The 20,310-nt window shown below is 40.9% G+C and overlaps 1 protein-coding gene across 3 annotated transcripts in view; it reads right to left on the bottom strand.

Annotated features, from left to right (window-relative positions):
- The window catches only part of CDC42SE2 (CDC42 small effector 2), a 93,833-nt gene extending 78,074 nt beyond the window's left edge, over nucleotides 1-15,759 (bottom strand). Inside the window, exons 1-2 of one of the 3 annotated variants that reach the window (XM_074855435.1) lie at nucleotides 15,313-15,759; nucleotides 506-578 (exon numbers count right to left, since the gene is read on the bottom strand). The gene's annotated coding sequence lies outside the window, so the exon portion shown is untranslated. Of the gene's footprint in view, nucleotides 1-505; nucleotides 579-4,939; nucleotides 4,964-15,312 lie in introns of those variants that run through there. The other 2 variants (XM_074855436.1, XM_074855437.1) reach the window with 2 other exon arrangements.
- Between the last annotated feature and the right edge of the window lie 4,551 nt (nucleotides 15,760-20,310).

Below are 20,310 nucleotides of genomic sequence, written 5' to 3'. Positions count from 1 at the left end.
GAATAGGAATGTGAAGTTGACAAAGTAATTAGCAAATTCATCAAGAATATACTTTGTTAAGAAAATTAGGGAAGGAAATCTAGATAAAGTATATGTGACTGCACATACCATGAATATCAGTCTAGTCTGTTGGGGCAACAATACAATTTAATGCTATCAGAAATAATTTGTTAAATTAATTGAGGGTCACAAAGTACCTGGACCTCCTGTCAAAGTTAGTCAGAATTAGATATGAATATTAATCAATCTGGTTTTATTATGACCACAAAGGACATTCGCATATCATAATTCTGCTGGACTTCTAATCAGGGGGTCATGGCCAGGGAGGTACTTGAAATGCTGCCTAGAATTCGTGAGAAGAGCCATGAAAACAGATCCAATCTACTTAAGGTTAAGATCCTTATCATGCTTTGATGGTTTTGGTACCACAATGAATATTCATAGATCTGTCATCTACGTTTACTTCAACATTTAAAGTGAAAAGTAAACTGACAGTATTGCCTACCTGAATTTTTCAACTTCAGTTACTCTAGTCCTTTCGTTAAGCAGCAAGTTATTCACTGAAGAGATCCCCAACTCTAGAGAGCAGAGAAAGAGGGAAAAAAATTGCATAAGTAACTATCTATTACAGCTCCTAATGCAAATTAGTTATAACAAAGAACAATGTAACTTCATGTTATCAGGAAGAGAAGAAAACTGCTACCGAGTAAAAGAAAACCGCTACCAAGAGTCAGGAGTTTCTCCAACTCTTTTCCTTTGCAGAGCACCACAGATGTCAGAACACTTGAGCTACTATTTGTGAATGAATTCAAGGATTAGAGGCTACCTTGTTCACTGCGGTGCTGGAAGAAACTTTCACTAATTTGTGCACTCTCGAGTGCTCTTTATTCTTATCCTAATACGTTTACACACTGTTTAAAATATATATGTAATTTATGTGTGTATATATATGTGCGTGTGTGTCATAGTTCAAGGAAACAAATAAGCAGCATGGGTTCAAAAGCAGTAACTACTTAATTTTAGCTGCTCCCTTTGCTAGGGTCAAACCTTAATGTTATCAGGAGCTGGTGGAGAGGCCCTAAACCAGATGTATATTCCAACATTTTTGTGTGCAAGATTAGTTAGATAGTCCTCCTTATTGATCAGCCTTCAGATCAATACCAGGTAGTTCAGGAAACAACTGGTTTGTACTAAGTGCCCAATTAAAAACGTGTAACTTGGCAGTTAAGTCTCATGACCTGTGTGAGCTTAGCAAACAAATCTGTTACTGAATTATTGTCCATGACATCTGCTACCAAGTTCAGCAGTTCTCAGTAAAAGGAAGGATGGATTACAAGTACTGCAGGCAGTAACAGAAAGGAAACACATTCATAAGAGCTGGCTCTGAGCAACAAGAATCACTGCTTTAGAATCTGCTGTTGAAGTAACAGCAGATTACTTACTGGTGTTAAACCTGTATTCAAAAAGAAAACCCCAACAAACCAGAATACCGCTGTATTCAGAGAGCATTCACCTGTAATGACAAACTGTCACAACAGCATTCATATATCAAAAATGGGCTTCAAAAGAGACAGAAGCTGTAAGAAAAGCTGCAAAGCCCAAACAATCCAGTTGACACTTCAAATGTTCATGTAAAATAAGGTAAAAGTAGTAGTAAATTAAATTGTATGCATCTCCTATGTTAGGTAGGGCAATGTTTTGTAGATTTTATTTTAAAAAGAAAACAAACTCTCTTCTACACTTGAGATCCCTGGTGTTTTATCTTTCACAATACATGGCAAGACATTTGCTTGCCAACTTTCACCGGGGACTTGTTTGTCACATTTCAGCCCTTCCTTGCGCACAAACTAGGGAACTGAGTCTTCTGTTTTTTTCCTCAAACTGATGACATCAACCAGATTTAAAAACTACAATTTTTTTTATCTTTACCCTGTAGTTTTCAGAAAAGACTGTCAGAAAATTTATCGACTAGAAACAAAGAGCTGAGGCAGATGAGAGCAAGTAAAATAGGCTATAAATGAAGAAAAATGGTAAATCAAGGTAAGAATGCTGGAGAGGGAAAGAGGGAAGGGAGAAACTTGTCTGGACAGCATTACATGTCAAGAGACAGAAAGCTTTGATCACCTTTTTTGTTAGGATAGAAATCTGGGTGGTCAAAAAAGAAAGACTTCACAACAATGGATTACTAAGAGGAACAGTACTAGGAACTGGCTGTAACTCCCTTTGTAAAAATAATGTTTGATGATTGCATAGCCCTGAAAGTGACACAAGGAGAGTAACGAATAAGATTTGAGTCTCCTTCCTTTGGCTAAGGAGTCCGACAACAGCTTTTTACTCTTTAGTTACCTCAGAATAACGAAGAGGAGACAAAAGTAAAGATTAATTGACAGAACAATAAACTTGACAGACTGTATAAAAGGTGTAGTGTTACTTGAGGAAGGGCTAGAGAACTACAGGTCCCAAAAATGGGACATCTAGTCAGAGCAAAGCAGGAGGCTATCAACATAATGGCAGAGGCACACAGGGAAAACACTTCAATATCATAATGCTCGGGCTCCACATAAACTATCTTCAGAATCCCTGTAAGTAGAGTTCTGATAATTTTTCTTTCCCCTGGTAAAATAACTGTATCACAATAAGCTGTTCCTCAAACAAAACAGCTGAGCAACCAGCTGATAACACATGGCACTACACTGGTTGCCCAACAAGTTCAGTAAGAAGGCATGTAAAATCCTTAAAGCCATCAAGGCAAATGTGCATTTTCAGAGTAGATGTCAATTTTGTAACTGAATTTTCAATGAAAGTTGGCTACCTTCTAGTAAAAGACTCTGTGGACAATATCTGATGCACAGATAGGAGAACCAATTAATTTAACTGTAGTTAAACATGGACCTCCTCACTCAAATGCAATGCAACTGAAATCAAAGTGGAGAAAGATTGATATTAGTAAATTTTACTGAGAAGAAACTGAGACAATTCTGCACTGTGAGATGTTAGCACAGAGTACCATTAATAGCACACATAACATCCTAAAAACATGTAGAGACTGCAGTTCTCTAAGCCATTTTAATATGTAACAATATTTATAGAAATGAGGTAATGGTAGATAGAAGAATATCTATATTTACAACTTCTAAGGCAATTGTCTTCCTCCACATCTCTCCTCAAAGAAAAATAGACTAAGTAGAACGTAAATTAATTACACTTTCCTAAACTGTAGCATTAGAAATCTAGGGTCATGATGCAAGAGCGGCAGGACAGAACAATGAAAGCCATCCTTGTACAATAACGTTTTAAAAAGTCAGTCACAAATGAGATCTGGACCAGTAATTGTAAGTCATCGTGTCACAGCTATTTAGAGTCCCAGATGAATGAAGCCTGTAGATTAAACCCACATTCTAACGGACAATTTAATTCACCAAAACACTTCTACAAATGGTAGACTTCTGGCTTGAAAGGCTATTAAATGCACTGGCATAGAACACCAGCCAGCAGCGTGGAAAGAACAGTTGTTTGCAGGTACTGCTAAGGCACACTACTAATCAAGCTGTAACCACTTTCTATGAAGTCTGGACAGCTTATTGCAGACTTGCTCACATCACTCATTCATTAAGAACGTCAGTTATAAATAGCAATTGTCTAAGTGTTAGCATTTTCATGAGAATTTGAAGCATTATGCTCGTCTGAAACCTTGTTTTCAGAGCTAACAATCCAGTATACTTCCTGTATTTCTAAATAATTACTGATTTAACCAGCTAGAAGATGTTGCAACATTAGCATTCAATTTCATCATTATCTGGACATTACATGCTTGGATGACTTCTTAATTTACTTAGTCCATCACAGCTTAAAAGTCATATTAGCCTTTTTGAGAAGGTCAGTATAAAACCTGTGTATGAAAACAAAGATGACAAAGTATGAATCAATATAAATAACATACAGATTACCTTAGAAAGGTGAAACATATCTATTAGTACAGTACTTCTACTGAAGAGACACACATTCTTTTAGAGAACTTAAATGCCAAAGAAGTCTATTGATGGGGCAGCTACAAAAGTGTCATAAGCATTAACAGACTTGAGAAAATTAATGCTGTTATTACTAAGTGTATCAAATTCAGAGAAAAAAAATCATTAATGTCCCCCTGTAACATTTTCCAAGTTGTTTTCTAATTACACAGAACAGACTGAAAATTGATAAAGAACTTGAAAACACTATACATGTGTAAAGGGTAAGCTTTTAAAATGCATTTGTGTCTTAAGGAAAAGTATTTTCTAAGCTAAAGAGGCCATGAGTTTACAATAGATGAAGAGTTAAATAGCCTGCAAACATTCAGTCCTTTGCATTTAAAAAAAAAAAACACATTGAACATTGAACTTCAGCAGTTTCACCAATTTATCCATAAGAAAATTATAATCTAAAATTTATGGGTTTTGTTATCTTCATTAGAACATCTGACTTTTTCATCCTTTTGCAAGCTATTAAAAACAGAAATGGAAAAAATACCAAAGATTAGTTTTGCACCTGCTAAGTAATTTTTGTGTCTCTATATACATATATAGTATATACACACAGATTTACAATCATCCTTCCATTCCAGTCAACAGCAAAGTCACATACATACAGAAAATTACAGATACCCAGTAGAGCGTATTCTATCATTTTATTATGAAGCTTATAACTGGTACACCAACTATTTAATAGAGCGATATGAATGTGAATGGAGTTAATAAATGTCAATGAGTTCAGATCTGTGCGTATTTGGAAGCAAAAGAGCGATAAGGTATGTAACATTAAACGTTAAATTGAGACACAGAGAATCATGAAAGCTCATTTTAGTTTCTCCCATTCCTATCAGAAGGATGTAAGTCTCAAAACTGAAGTCCTTAGAAGATAGCAACATTAAGACATTTCAATATTTTATAATGTTTACATTTACCTTTGGGGGGGGAGATTTCTGGAGACCAACAAAAAAAAGCAAATAATCCTCTTGGAAACTACTAGGAGTCAGACACATAGAAGGCTGACCTCCAGATCATGTTTATCTGTGCTGGCATCAAGATTTCCTGTTCTCTGTTCTAAGGAAATTCTTTGGCTCATCACTGACACAGGTGTGTGTACATCGATGATGAATGGATGACACTCTATGAACTAAGGAGAAAATGCAAAGATACCTGGGTCAGAGGCTGGAAGTGCAGGAATTCAGCTATGCAAGCCATGATATCTTATATTTCACTCTAATTAGACACACTGGATTTTTAGGATGGAGAAATTCAGTATGTATTACAGTGTTGGAGAGGCTAAACCTTTCATAAAGAGAAGGAGAAAGTATCTGTGTACTAATACTTCTTTCTCAGATTATATTACTACCACACAACCTAAATTTAACAGTGATCTCTTTCACTGTATGTAAAGGCTTTCCTTTTTCATAAGGAAAAGGCTGAAAGAGGCTAATATCGTCAGGGGTTTTGGTGGGAGGAAAGTGACTTTAATAGTATGTCTTTCAGAAGCAGGTACTGTGTTTTCATACCTGCCAACGTAGACTTTGAGAACCTGACATGAATAACTTAACTGATTTATAAGATAAAGGATGTAATTTACTTAAATTTATGCTTCAAAATCTAGTATGAATAATCCCTTAGCTGTCTGCTTTAAATCACAGAGGTGACAATCAACCTGTGTGCTACTACAAATCCCGTACATAACAGAAGTAGACAGGTCGAGGTAATCAACAGAACAAAAAAACCCACTCAAAACTACAATAGATCATTGTTCAAAGTCATATTGACCCTGAAGTTTTAAGAGATCCTGTTAGTGGACATTAAACATCTCCTCCTTCAACAAGCAAAGAAAGGACTAGGAAGTCACTACCTATACAAGCAGCTCCACTGCCTACACAATGGGAGTTCAGCCTTCACAAAAACAGCCTTGAAAAAACACAACTTGTTTTCCTAACGCAAAGGCTTTCAAAGTCATCACTTTCCACACTTAACCCTCTTGAAAGGAGGCATGGCATTTTGAAGAAAAAATACCATCACAATAAGCATTATTACTATGACAAACTGCATATAACAAGTGAATAGCATTGTAAAAATAAAATACTCTAAGTGATGTGAATGTACACATGGATGGCTCAGACCTACAGCTGAATGTGTAAGTTCAGGACAGTCTGAGTGTTTGTGTCACACCAGGCTAATTACTCCGCTCTGCTGGTGGCACAGGCAGCTCTCATTGAGCCTCCCGACTCATCTGAGCTCTGATACAGAGAGAGCATTTCAACTCCACACCCCTCTTGATTTTGCTATAGGGTTTATCTATGCAATGGAAGAGTGAAGCCGCCCATTCTCTCAGGCCATCTAACACAAAAGTCACTACAACTTGCTCTGCATTTTGAACCAGTATCAATGTGTCTAATTCTCAACAGCAGTGGGCCAGTATTTTTAAACTAGTAAGTTATTGTAACTCATTAAAATTTGAGACAATCAATATAGTAATGAGGAAAATAAACCATCCTTCATCCAAGTCTCCCATTTTTTCAGTTTATTTAGACTACAGTAGCAAAGAGCCAAAAAATGTCAGGTTTAACTTCTGTCCCCCATATAAAGCAATAGCCAGTCTTCCTATAAATTCATAGGAATTTATAAGTTTATCTGCTGTCAGCACTGACTGAATAAGGATAATTAAGAACCTGTTTCAGCCCCCTAGAACAGAACACAGTTCCTCCTAAAAATTTTTTTCCTTCTCATTATTTAAACTAGCATAGACACAGAATTAGTTCTGAAGTGTAGTTGAAGGCAACAACCGCATGTACAAAAGCATCCAGACAGACTTACCCAAAACCAAGAACCTTAAACATTCACAATGACATGACAGAAATCACCAGGACAGGAGCTATCAGTAGTAAGTGTCCTTGTTATGTTGCTCTAGTTGTAAAACATTGGCTTTTAAGCCTATCCATAAGTTCTTAGGCAACAAAGAAGTTCTGAAGTTTCTTTGCTAGATTTCAAGAATCTTATATGCCATTTCCTGAACAGAAAGACGACTCAATCATTACCCATATATTTGATTATTTCAGTGCATTAGTTCAGAATCACAAAAAAAACTGATTAAAAACCAAACTATAAGCAGTATTAACCGCATCGTATTATTTGTTTTTAATTAAGCAAAGAACATATCTACATCAAAGAACAAGCAGTGCTAGTGGCACTGATCATATGAGATATTAACAGATTCTGTTAAAGCAGATTCTGACTTTAGCCTTCCTCCCACACACACACACATTACCATGGTGATTTGCAAAATTTGCTGCCTGGGATTTTGGAACAGTACAGTATTTGAAAAGCCCTCAGCATCTTTGAATAGATGCAAACACAAATTAAGTTACATTTAAAGAGACAGTAAGCAACAAATAGTTTGATAAAGTTGTCTTTACAGAAGAACACTGACAAAAATATCTTAATATGACCTCAACCGGTAGAAACAAAGCTTTCAAATTATGCTTTCTGCCCCTGAAAGAAAGGAAACAAAGTTTAAGTATTCGAGAAAAGAAACAGCATACGTTCAGTATAAAAAGCATAATCTAGAATCATCCATTATCTCTGTCAACATTTGAGTAGTTATCTGGAAGTGTCACTTCCAGAACAATGTATTTTCTTTAAAGGAAGTCTTAACTGATATGCTATTTCACTAAAATGTACACTTGTTTGGACTATAAGAGGTCTATCACCTGCTGTAAGTTTCCCACAAGTGAGATCATTCTTGATGCAGTTTCCTTTCATTTATTATAATTTTCAACAGAAATTAAAAAAAAAAAATGTTAAGAAATGAGTATCATCTTACTGTGAATACATACATATCCTGACAACATAGAGGGCACAGAACTGGGAGCAAAGGCAACAAATCTTGGTTCTTTGTGCCCCAGCCAAACAACAAGTTAAATCCACCACAACCTCCCCTATCTGTATTATCCTGTATATACAGTGATAACGTCTCATACTTTAAGTTGTATCCCAAGGTGCTTACAAATAACACATTTATACTTCTAATGAAGAAATACAAGGGACAAAACTTCATCATAACTGCTACCTGCAGGCAATGACCAATATTACCCTTGCAAATGCATTCTTGAAGAGACCAGCTGACTTCCTTCACAGACACAATTATAATAGATTTAGGATCTCAATGAAAGGTTCACCACTAACTTCATCATAGCTAGGTGAACTGGTTTTGGCTGGCACAGAGTTAATTTTCTTCCTAGTAGCTGGTACAGTGCCTTATTTGGGATTTAGTATGAGAATAATGTTGACAACACGTTGATGGTTCAGTTGTTGCTAAGTAGTGCTTATCCTAAATCAAGGATTTATCAGTTTCCCATGCTCTGCCAGCAAGGAGTTACACAAGAAGCTGGGAGGGAGCACGGCCAGGACAGCTGACCTGAACTAGCCAAAGGAATATTCCATACCACAGGACATCATGCTCAGTATAGAAACTGGGGGGAGTTGGCCAGGAGGGGCGGATCACTGCTCGGGGACTGGCTGGACATCGGTCAGTGGGTGGTAGGCAATTGCATTGTGCATCACTTGTCTTTCTTGAGTTTTATTTCTCTCTGTTATCTTCCTTTTCATTACTATTGTTAAATTTTATTTTATTTCAATTATTAAAATTGAAATTGTTCTTATCTCAACCCACGAGTTTTACTTTTTTCTTTTCCGATTCTCCTCCCCATCCCACCATGGTGGGGGAGAGGAGTGAGTGAGCAGCTGCATGGTGCTTAGTTCCCAGTTGGGGTTAAACTATAACACCAGGATTCAACTTGAAATGCTTAAAACTGAAAGGTGTCCCTCACCACTCCTACCGACTTCTGAGGAAAGGCCTGCAGTAAGTGGAAACGCCACTTAACAATCACACATGGGTGAATAAGAGGCACCAGTGCAGGGATTTACGGGCTCTTTAGAGCCCTCACAGGAAACTTGGGCATGGTGAACCCTGGGGGATGGTCCATCTGGAAAAACTGCATTCGAGTCAATCACATGTTTCACGATAGAGTGGCTGTACTGACATATCACCCCTTCAAATTCACCTCAACATAGTCTTTAAGTCCAGCTAACATTTTTCAAGAGCATTACAAGGCTTTATCCATTACAAGACAGCTTAGCAGAAAACTAGTTACAATTTCACCAAGTAACAGAGCTGGACAAACCTAGAGAAAGAATTCAGAATAAGTCCCTATTTCAACACTGAAACAAAAAGACTTGATTACACAGCAAACCCTGGCTGTACCAGTGACATGATCAGTGACATGCTCCCACTGGGAGCAGATCACCTAAACATTTGTGTAAGATGAATTTTTGATAGGACAACAAAAAAAAAAAAAAAAAGAAAGAAAAGGAATGCACCAGAGCTACTGACTTAGCCTTCCATAAGCTCCATAAATTAATTCCCCCACATGCTTGAGGACAATTAAAAAAAAATAAATCTGATGAGCAAGCAGTGCATGAAATACTGAAACTAAAGCAATTATTTGAAGACCATTCTCTGCTTCCTCCTCCCTCCCCTTAAAAATAAGAGGTTACTTAAAACAGGTATTTCTAAACCTTTCAGTCCACTGTAGATTGACTTCTTGGATGTGTCATCACCAAGTAAAAACCAGGCAAACTCCTTCTGAAATACCTACACATACTTTTGGCTGGAGAAGACAGTTTCTATCATATCTCAAAATCTATTTATACAGTTCAAGTGAACAAGACTACTGAGTCTTGTTCAAGTGATGATGTCGAAAAATCACATCACTTGACTAGGATGTAGTCAAACTACATCCTTATATCAGCTTTAAATTATTTTTATTATCTCAAGGCAGAACAAACCTTATAAAACAGCTTATTAGAAAAGGTACTTCAGTATGAAAAATCAGGCCAAGATACCACAGGGTTAAGAGGGGAAATAAGTAGTTGAGCTCAAATGAAAAATTGTTCTCAGGAATTTTTAAAGGAGTAGGTAGAATTCCTTTAGCAACTGGTGTTTGATGAGACTAGCTGCATCATGTAGGGCTAATTAAAAGAGATGTTGTTGGTCAGCACATGAGTTACTGACCACAAGCCATAAGATAAAAGCAACCAATAAATGTAACAAAGAGCTTTCCGCATGTAGTATTTCAATAATTACTAGTACAGCTGTTTCGATGAAAAAGCCAACTGCAATTTATGAAAGTCCTATTTTTGCACAAGATTTAAACAGTCTCTGAATTCAGTGAGTCCAAGAAAGATGACAAAAGATCCCTTCCAGAAAGGAAGTGAGGGAAAAGCATATCTAACCCATACAAAGATAAGCCTGTACTTTATGACAGAAAAGGCACTACGTTTAAAGATAGAAATCACCAACTTCATTCAAAAGACAGACACACTGAATTTTTCTATGAGGGCAATTGGAATTTTGACTAGGAAGGCTTTAGTGACAACACACTTCCTATTCTGTGGAAAAATAGTTTTCCTAAGAAAACATTTATGAACTCTGTGTATAAACTGATAAAGTTCAAGGCATGTATAGTCAGAAAAAAAGCATGTTAAGTTGTACAGTAATTTGTAAAAAAAGCACAAGACCCCAACATACCCAGCAAACAAGGATGCAGCCTGTAATCAGTTATTTGGTTCATGCATTACTTTGCCCTTGTACTGTGATTTATATACTGATAAAACAAATAGCTATCTGTTTTAGCCTAAATGGTTAGACATACTTACAATATTTTATCCCTGCTTGCCTGAGGTGCAACTGCAAGTACTGTAACTGTTTTTCTGTGAAGAATTATTGGATTGGAGCAGTCATCACCATGTGTAACCTTCTCCCAGCATTAGGAGCCTTTTATCACTTAGATGAAAGTTTCTCCTTTACTATGCTAACGATGAATTGCAATTTCTGCTCCATCATCTCTCCTTTAATGTAGAGGCAGTGGAGGCAATGGTTTATGCAGTACAAACAAACCTCACCATGGGCCATGACACTTCTGCTACAATTTATGTATGGTGGGGAGAGGATTCAAACTCTGTCCCGTGAAGGACTGAGCTGACAGTTTTCTCATAACCACAGTATCAGATCAAGTGCTCAGGTAACTGCAACCCAATAGACCTATGACATTACTAGATGTTGCCTTATACTGTGAACCATACTTTCAACATCAGCCAAATAAGCAAGCCATCCATTGAACATAACCCACAGAGATCCATTTCAGTTGTTTGTTGAATATACCTTAGCCATAACTTTGAAGCAAGCTGATCAGCAGTTCCTAGCTCTTCAGGCAATGCAACTGTCAGCAGCTTGCTTTCTCCCATGTACCACTCTGATGCTCTACTGCACACGCAGAGAGAAGGTATCAGTTCTCTCTCTGACATCTCATGACAAATATTACCAATCTGATTGGACAAAAAGCTAACTAAATTGCAAGAGGAAGCTAATACTGTATAGTCATGTTTCCAGGAAGAAGTCTGCAAAACCTGCTGATGATTGCATTGATACCTCCTGTCTTCCTCTTTACACCTCCCTCTTAAACCCTTCTGTTAATGTGACACTGACAAAGAAGATGGAAGAGTGCTCTGAGTAGGTCTGTACTCCCTTAACTGTGCCTTCATTACAGTCAAGAGAGCTCCTCTTCCTCTTGGAGTTGAGGAGAAGTACCCTTGGACTAGTAGTTGCATCTCACACATCCACTTCTAACCACACACAAAACTCTGAGCTAGAAAGAGACCAGAGGGGCCCTCATGCAGTTACCCAGCTATGCAACCGGCACTGAGAACAGATCCTCTCAACAAGACACTCACCAGCCTAAATTTCCTATATTCTCTTTGTTAACAGCCAGCTTTCTCACTGCTAAACTTCCTCTTCAATCTGCTCTTTACATGAAGCCCCTGCTTCAACATGTTCAATGCAGCTGTTTGACTGCTCTCCTACCCACTTTCATTTGTTTCAGGTTGCTTGTTCCTTGAATTGGTCACTATTTCTCGACATCATCACTAGTCATCCAATAAAACAAGAGACACTTAATCACCCAAGACAGAGGTGCTTCATCAAAATATCCTGAAACCTTTAAGTGAATGTGAATACTTGAAAGCCTCTCTTCAGATTTACTTTCTTTTTTTAAACAAAAAGGAATCCAACCCACCCACCTCAGGATCAGCATCCTTCAGAAAAGCATTCCTCCTCCCCCTCCCCACTTTATTTTCCTCCCAGGCTTGGCTACAGGAAGAAACACCATGTCCTTGCTTTTCTAATGCATCTTCATCTAGTCTGTTCAAAAATTTGTTCTTGAAAAAAATAATTTAGTTGTACAGTCATCATCATATATACTTAGTTTCGGTACTTTTAACAAAACAGTAATGCAGCAAATCGCTATAATATTAAAAAGACTCCTTCATGTTAACCCTGCTAAGTATAAGAATTGATAAAGTTGCATTAGAAGACAGGGATACATGTACCAGCTACATTTGTGCTGTAAACAGCGGCCAATTCCCCACAATCCTTCAGCACATATGAGAAAGCATTTCTCTGACTTTTAAGGTATCAGAACAGTGATTAACACTTTCACAACACCCTCAGTTCTTTTAAAACTCAGTTATTTGCTTTACAGGCCAATATTAAGATTAGGAGACACAAGAAGACCAATATTAAACAGATACAGTAGTTGCTAGCAAACACATTTTAATGAATACGACACAGCAAGGCTCTATGAAGGGCCACACCAGTCTTCACCCATTTTCTCTGAGCACACAGAGAGGTGTACAGCGAGAAACAGATACCCAGAAGTAAGGTGGTGACCAAAGATAACTGGGTCATTCAGACACGTTTACAGAAGGTGGCAGTCTTTAATATTAACTAGAACCATATCTAGTAAAAACATGTGTTGCAGTAATGAGTTTGATGATAAATTGCAGTTCAGTTCCTGGACTCAGGTTGTCCAGCGTAATCAAGAGTTGCAACTAAGTTGCTGAAAGATAATTTGAAGTGTCAAAGTATCACTCAGAAGTACCTGAAAGTTAGTCATGTTTTAGTTCTACACAATTACTTAGTGACACTGCTCAGAACCCAGTGGGTTTCTGCACAAATTGCTAACATGAATCATGACAGAGTTTGCAAAACAGCCTGGCAAGAGATTTCCTTTAGCAATAGGGTATCCTATGCTTACATATAATTTGCCACTCCACAACAAGCTAAGGTCACCAAAAAAATCAAACAAACAGACAGACTTACAAGAGAGGTACCTCCAGGAAGTACCTTTTTTTTTATACGTTATTGAGTAACTTAATTCTACATTATGCTTCATGCCTAAAGGTTGGTCTATAAATCACATTAAGCAAAGCAAACATCTTAACACTGTTCTTAACGGTTTGAAAAAAATTATTTAACTTCAAGAAACTGCCACCTCAGTCATATACCATAGAATGAAATATGTTTTCCTTGTAATTCATAGGTCAATAAAGAAAATGTATTTTTCTAATAAGTGTATTGTAATTCTAGCAAGAAATCCTAATGGAAGAGGCAAAAAAAGAAACCCCTCCACACCCCACCTTTGAGGGTCAAAAGGTCTGGCACAAATATCTTAAGAGTTTGTGCAAGTTTTGCTCAAGTTACCAGGTGTTACACAGACTCCTCCCCAATGGACAATAAATTACAGCAGCAACCACTGATTAACGTTATTTCACCACCACAAACCATTACTCCTTCTAGAAATGTAAGAGAGTGTCAGTTACACTTCTTGTTGGGAAAGAATATGAAATAAGATATTTAACACTTCTTGTTTACTGTTATGCCTCCATAGGACATGATCTGATTTCTTGACACTGCTTTAATGTTTTATCACTGCAATGAAAGCTCCGATGTCTAGGTAAAAAAAGTCACAGTAAAATATTTAGCCACTTGGAACACACACTCAATTTCTCTTATCCTCTTCCTGTTTCTAAAACAACTCATTTTTTTGACAGCAGAAACTATAATGGGATGTTCAAAACACTTGTCTTCTCCCTACCGTGACCAGCCACCATGTCCACAAGGCCTCCCACAGACCACCACAGCGCAAGCCACAACTGAACTTCTGACACCCTCGTAAGGTCAGAATTACTAGCAAGCTTCAAAATAATTTATATTGTCTGGTTATATGACAGCATAAGTTGTCAATTATTTTTCAGCAAAACAGCCTTTAAATAAAAAATGATGTATGACACAGCTGTAACATTTCTGGAGAAACTACACCTAACAACAATTTCAGAGGTCATCATTCTTCTGGTGTACAAATGCATTATAATGTTTTATAGACTGTACACTGTAATTTCTGATCTACACAACTTTGGTCTAGATATGCAGAAACTTCACCAAGAAGTTCCCTGAACATGGAATAACTGATTATCTGCTGTGGAAAGGATACCAGCCTTTCCTCAAAGCAGAAAGCGTGTAGTAAGTATCACCCATTAGCAAAACAGTTTTCTACATCCGGACAGCTGTATACAGATTCTAGTTTCTCACCCAAGCGAATGGAAGAAATTAAATTTAAAAGAGAACCGATGCAACTATTGACACACAATTAAATTTATATACATACCAAAATTTATACAGTAAATCATCTCATTGCTTATCTGAACCGCTACTTAGTTCATTTGCTTGATCACTTCCTACAATTTCGTCTGCAATAGTCCCTTTCACCCTTCAAAAAAATTCAGTGTTCTACTACACCTTTCAACATTGCTTTTATATTTCAGGGATGCATCCTCGGCACGCCACCACGCCCAGTGCCCGACACAGACCGAGCCCAGGTCCCGTCGCCCACCCACCTGCTCACAGCAGCACCTGCCCTCCCGCCACACGCTCTGCCAAGGAGAGGGGCAAAAAAAATAAAATAAACCCTCTTCATCTTTTTTCTGTCGCCCACTAGAAAATCTGTCGCTTGCTCCCTTTTGTCCGGGTGTCAGGCAGGATTACCGCTGAGCATCGCTCGCCGCCCCTGCGGCACCGACCGGATCCGCTGCCCGCTCCCGCGGCGGGGCCGGGCGCTCCCACTGCATCACCCCCTCCGGCCCAGCCCCGGTCCCCGCCGCCCCCGGGCACCCCGCTCGCCACTCTCCGGCCGCCGGGTCGGCGGTGCGGAAAACACCGGCGGTCTCAGGCGGCGGCGGAGGGACAGCCCCCGCCCCGCCGCCTCCGCCGGCCGCGGCCCCAGCCCCTGAACCCCGCCTGAGCCCGCAGCCCGCCCCGCCGGCAAGTACCTGCCCCGCGGGCGCGCCGGGGAAAAGGGCGGCGAGTGCGGGCAGCCCCGCACCCCTTGCCCCCGACACTCACCGCTGCCCACGGCGGCGCCCGCTCCTTTGTCTGCCCGCCGCGCCCCGGCACCTCCGTGCCCCGCTGCCGGGCGCCCCGCGCCCCCTCCCCGCCGCGCTGCGGGCGGAGGAGGACGCAGACGAGATCCGCGGTGGAGGCCGCTGCCGCCCGGCGGTCACATGCAGCGGGCGGGCGCGGCGCAGGCTCCCTCCCGCGCTGCCGGCCGGCTCCCGGGAGCCCAGCCGGCAGGGTCCGAGGCGGGGTCGGGCGGTGAAGGTGGCGACCTCGGCGGCGCGGGGAGGGAATCCCCAGGGCGGCCCGCTCCGCTCCGCGCTGCCGGCTGGGCTGGGCGCGCCGGCGAGGGGAGGGGACAAAGGAGGCCGGGCGGCGGCAAGAACGGCTGCCGCTGCCCGTCAGCCCTGTCGATGTACCTCCTGCTCCTCCTCCGCCGCCGCCGCGCGTTCAAACCGCCGTCAGGGGCCGCCGCGCCCCCTGCCCGCCCCGCCCCGCCCCGCTCCGACCGCCCGGGCGTGGCGGTGCCCGTAGGGAGCGGGGCGGGCCCTGGGGCTGCCGCGGGGGAGCGGGGCGGGCCGTGTCTTGGAGCGGCCGCCGGCCTCACTGCGCACCCCAGCGGGAGGTCGGGCCCAGGCTGGTCCGCGGGACGGGCTCTCCCTGTCCGGAGCCGGGCCAAGCCAGCGCTCCAGAGCCCTCCGAGGCCGGCGGGGTCACCTCACCTCCTCAGAGGCTTTACCTGCCTGCGCCCCCGCGGCGGTGAGCGCTAACGGCTGACCGTTCGTTGGCCGGCTGTCCAGAATTTTGTGCTGGCATTGCAGAGGCCTTCAGGAGGTGCGAAAAGCAGATCACTAAAGCTGGTGTGGTTGGGGTTGGACCTCCAGGGGAAGAGAAGGGGCTCAGGCTCTGACCCTCCGCTCTTGACAGCAGCAAACCCCCTCAGTGCGTTGGTAAACTTCCCCATCCAACGTCCCACCCTGGCAGTCACCTAAATCCATGACAGCAATAGGAACCTGACCTTGCAGAGAGGTGTTGGCTCGTCATGGGTGTTCCACACCTGAAACTTGACTTACTGATTCAAAATAGGTATGACATCACTGCGACTCTTGAAGAGAGCTCTCTCCATTCCACAGGACCATGTATTGTCTTAAAAAAAAGAAAAATGGAGGGAAAAAAGCTAAAGGTGGCACACATGATTCACTCAAATATGAAACACGAGAACATGGAAGATCAGGAGTTCCTCTCTGGGTGGCAAAGTACAGCTGGCAGCACTACCCTGTGACACCTCAGTGCTGTTGAGCTGCAGTTCTCCACATAGAGACAGGCCACCATCCTCCTCCAGCTCACCTGTGTGCTACTTGCCCTGGTTTTGCACATCATCCGTGGTTCAGCGGCATGGGTTAAAATGGAAAATGTGGCAGTGCTAATGAGTTGCCAGTAAGCCGAGTTTAGACGGTATCACAGGGAAAGAGACTGAAGAGACCAATTATAGAGTGGAAAATTTCCTGTTCTATACCTAAATCTGCAAACTGTTATAAAACAGGCTGAAAGGATATCAAGCATATAAAAAAAGAATTCAAGAGCTTTTGATGTCTGATTTTAGTCTGTATGAATCCCTTACATATACGGTTACTGACAATATAGATTACTTGTCGTTAATAAGACCTGCATCAACTGACAACATGGTTGGGTTTTATTATTTTTCCAGACTCTTCTTTTAAGGTTTTGGACGTTTTTCTGAGAGGTCTTTATTTGTGCCCACTGAGGTACCAGATGTGGTTATCTCTAATCTGCCTTCAGAAGGACATGGCGTGAGGAGTGTCTGCATCAGACATGCCCAGCCACTGATCTCCCCTTGCACAGACAGGGGCACTGAAAACCGGTCCCAGCCCAGTCCCCTGCCAGTGGTGTTTCAACTGCATGTGTTTAGATGATGAACACCCTTATGTGATGCCTGCAAAGAACATCTGCAATGGTTGCTTCCATTCTGCTTAAGCTTCTCATTACTGTTAATGGACTTTACTTCACAAGAACCCTGTGATGTAGAGAAATATTATGATCTTCACTTTCAACATGAGAAGTTGCAGCATAAAGCAGCAGTATCGATTGCCTCAGGTCATACATATAGTATGTGGTAAACCCACAAACTTAATCCAGAGTTTGGGTGCAGATCCAGTCAAACGACAAGTTCATTTTCTTTCTCAAACTCTGTTTCTCAGGAGTCCACTCCTGAAAAATTCTTGAGAGAAAGAGCAAAGCAATATCGAAGAAGACACACTAACAGAAATTCTGTTGAGCTCATGCAAAAAAAAGTGTACTTAAATGGAAATGTTGCAAGTAGGCATATTTACACAGAAAGCTTCTGCAGAAACACTATCCTGGTTTGGTAAGTATACAAACAAAGAAGGGGAACACAATGCAACATGTTGCTTCAATACTGTTCACTTAAGACATGTGATGTAAGTAAGAACTTCAGGCTTTTATTGGCCAAATTTCATGCAGGAGCAGGTGAATCACCAGAACATCGCAGTAATCTTAGGCCAAAGTTGCTAACACATTAATGATTCCCATCAAGGACTGTCCACATTAGGAGTACCACTGTATTTTAAAGAGTTGTGGCATTTTCATCAGACCCTGTGGTAACACACAGTTTGAACTGTTCCCACAACAATTCCTGTCAAGGGACAAAGATGTGTCAAGTGCATACCTCCACAGTCATCTCTGTTAGACGGTTCTAATACATCTTCAGAGTTTTGGGTGTCTCCCCTGCCACGTGTCTCAACAGACACTAGAGTGCCCAAAGGCACATTCTGTAGCCCAGTAGCATAAACCTGTAAGAAGCCAACCTCTCCAAAGCAGGTCCAGCAGCAAAGTCAGGAGATTCATCTACATTGTGAAAGCATGTGCCAAATATTTGTCAGGAGATAGTCATGTGCCAGGCTGCTTCTGGCAGCAACGGTATGTATTCAGCTGCCATAGTTGCTAACAAAGTACTAATCATGTTGTGTGTGAGAACAAACTGTGTATAGAGCCAGCCCTGCTTGCAAATAAATGCAATTAAACCTTCAATAGATTGAACTGAGTTCATCAAATGTGCTCTGACCAAAAGTTTGTGCTCTGCTTTATTACAGTTCCTGAAAAGCACAGTCACACTGCCTTTACCACTTTCCAAGTATCTCTCTTGTGTCCTGACTAAATACTGACCATTCTCCTGATTCCTTTCCCCAGTGACAGTCTTGCCCATATTACCAACTACTTTTACTAATTACTTCTTCCATATCCAAAGCTAAGCAAGAACTTTATCTTTCAAAAACTTTTTCCTCTCTTGCTGTCCTCAGGCCCTCACGGCAAAGCACGAAAAAATGGTCAGGCAGAAATAACTCAATATTTATATGAACCTTTGATGATAAGTGACATTCTTCAGACCCTGTGGGCCAGAGTGCTTGCTAGTTAGCATACCAAACACAACAAATAGAAATCCATCATTTCTGGCTTTGATGGTGTCTGTGGGGAAAAAAAAAAAAAAAAAAAAAAAGAAGATTGCTTTTTAAAATGGAAAAATTACTTTATAATTCCAAATTTAACAATGTGTTGTTCCCTTTTTTAAATGAATGATAAAATCAATATGCTAGCTGTGACTAAATAGCAGTGTGTGGGTATAACACTTGTAAACACCACAGAATTGCTCTATTTCTAGTAGCTATAAACAAGTCAGTGAAGGTGTGGACCAGCAATTACAAGTGATTAAAGTAGCTATTCACTGAGCTGCGTTGGCTGACCATACCTGCATTCCTTACCTGTGGCAGCTGTGTACCTTCATGATGGCAGCCTAGTCAAATGTGTTTTGTTTTGCAGTTGCCACAGGCAAGGAACTGGGAACATGGTCTGTTAATGTGGCTCAGATAGCAAGAGGCAACGTGTTATGATCTGCTTGTTCGGTTGGTTGCAAGGTTCTGTTCATGACCAACACTGAAGGTGAGTCTGGTCATAACCACTAACATTAAGATGAACTTAGCCAAATGAGTGGGGGTGTTGGGGGTGGAGAAGAAAGGCTAGCTTCTTACCTGTCTTCTCTGCTGCTAAAAGAGGACGCTACTGGGGATAATCACCTTCCAGTGTTTTCTGTAAATGGTTCTTCCCTGTAAATGAGCCTGGGTAAGGGAAAAACTTCTTACAGAAAAAATTTTCCAGGAAAATCTATTTCCAGAAGTTTCACTTGGAAGTCCCAGCAAACCCTCTGAATCTGCATGTGTTTTGGATACAAGCATGGCCTGATAACTGCCCATGTGGAAGCTGATGCACCGTGCCTGCTTCCTTATGGTTTTATAGGTAGCATATGTCTTTTTCTGAATTAGATCCAGAGATCTGAAACACAAGCTGAGGTGGTCTTTCACCAAGTATCGTGAGGCAGATTTACCACTCACCAAGAAAGTGCAGTGAGAATGGAAAAGAATGTGTGTCCTCTTGACTCAGTCTCTTCTCATTCAACACGTAAAGACCTGAACTTGGCAGAGTAGCTCAGAGATTTTTTGCACAATAAAAAGAAGATCCTTGAACAAAAGCTCACCAAGTGAAAATCCAAAGGGATTTTCTCAGATAACAGTACTGTTTCTATCAGAAAGGAACTTTGCTAAATAGCTGCAGTGATACAGTTGCTTCATCTTGAGCCTGCAGTGAAATCTCTGATACCTTCATTCATCATCCTTTTTTTCTGACAGAAATGCAACCCCACAAACAATAGTGTTTTTTACACTTGCAGGAACCAGTGTTGCTAATTAGGTTTCTAATATATTTTCTATAACTTCCCTTAGTTTTCATTCTGTACATGTATGTGGCATTGTAAAATCGGAATTATTTAACCTGCATCTCTGTTTCCTCTCTCACCCTCTGGCTGTCTGGTCTGTTTAGGTTGTGTATTTCTGTGCCGGGTTTGCACATTGCCCGGTATTAAGCAACTTGCAATTTGTTTGGCTTCTGTACTTGCTATTGTGATACAAATAATAAATA

This window comes from Strix uralensis, chromosome Z (assembly GCF_047716275.1).
Source record: "Strix uralensis isolate ZFMK-TIS-50842 chromosome Z, bStrUra1, whole genome shotgun sequence".
In the NCBI taxonomy this organism is placed as follows: Eukaryota; Metazoa; Chordata; class Aves; order Strigiformes; family Strigidae; genus Strix; species Strix uralensis.
This window is presented reverse-complemented; position numbering and strand designations above follow the sequence as displayed.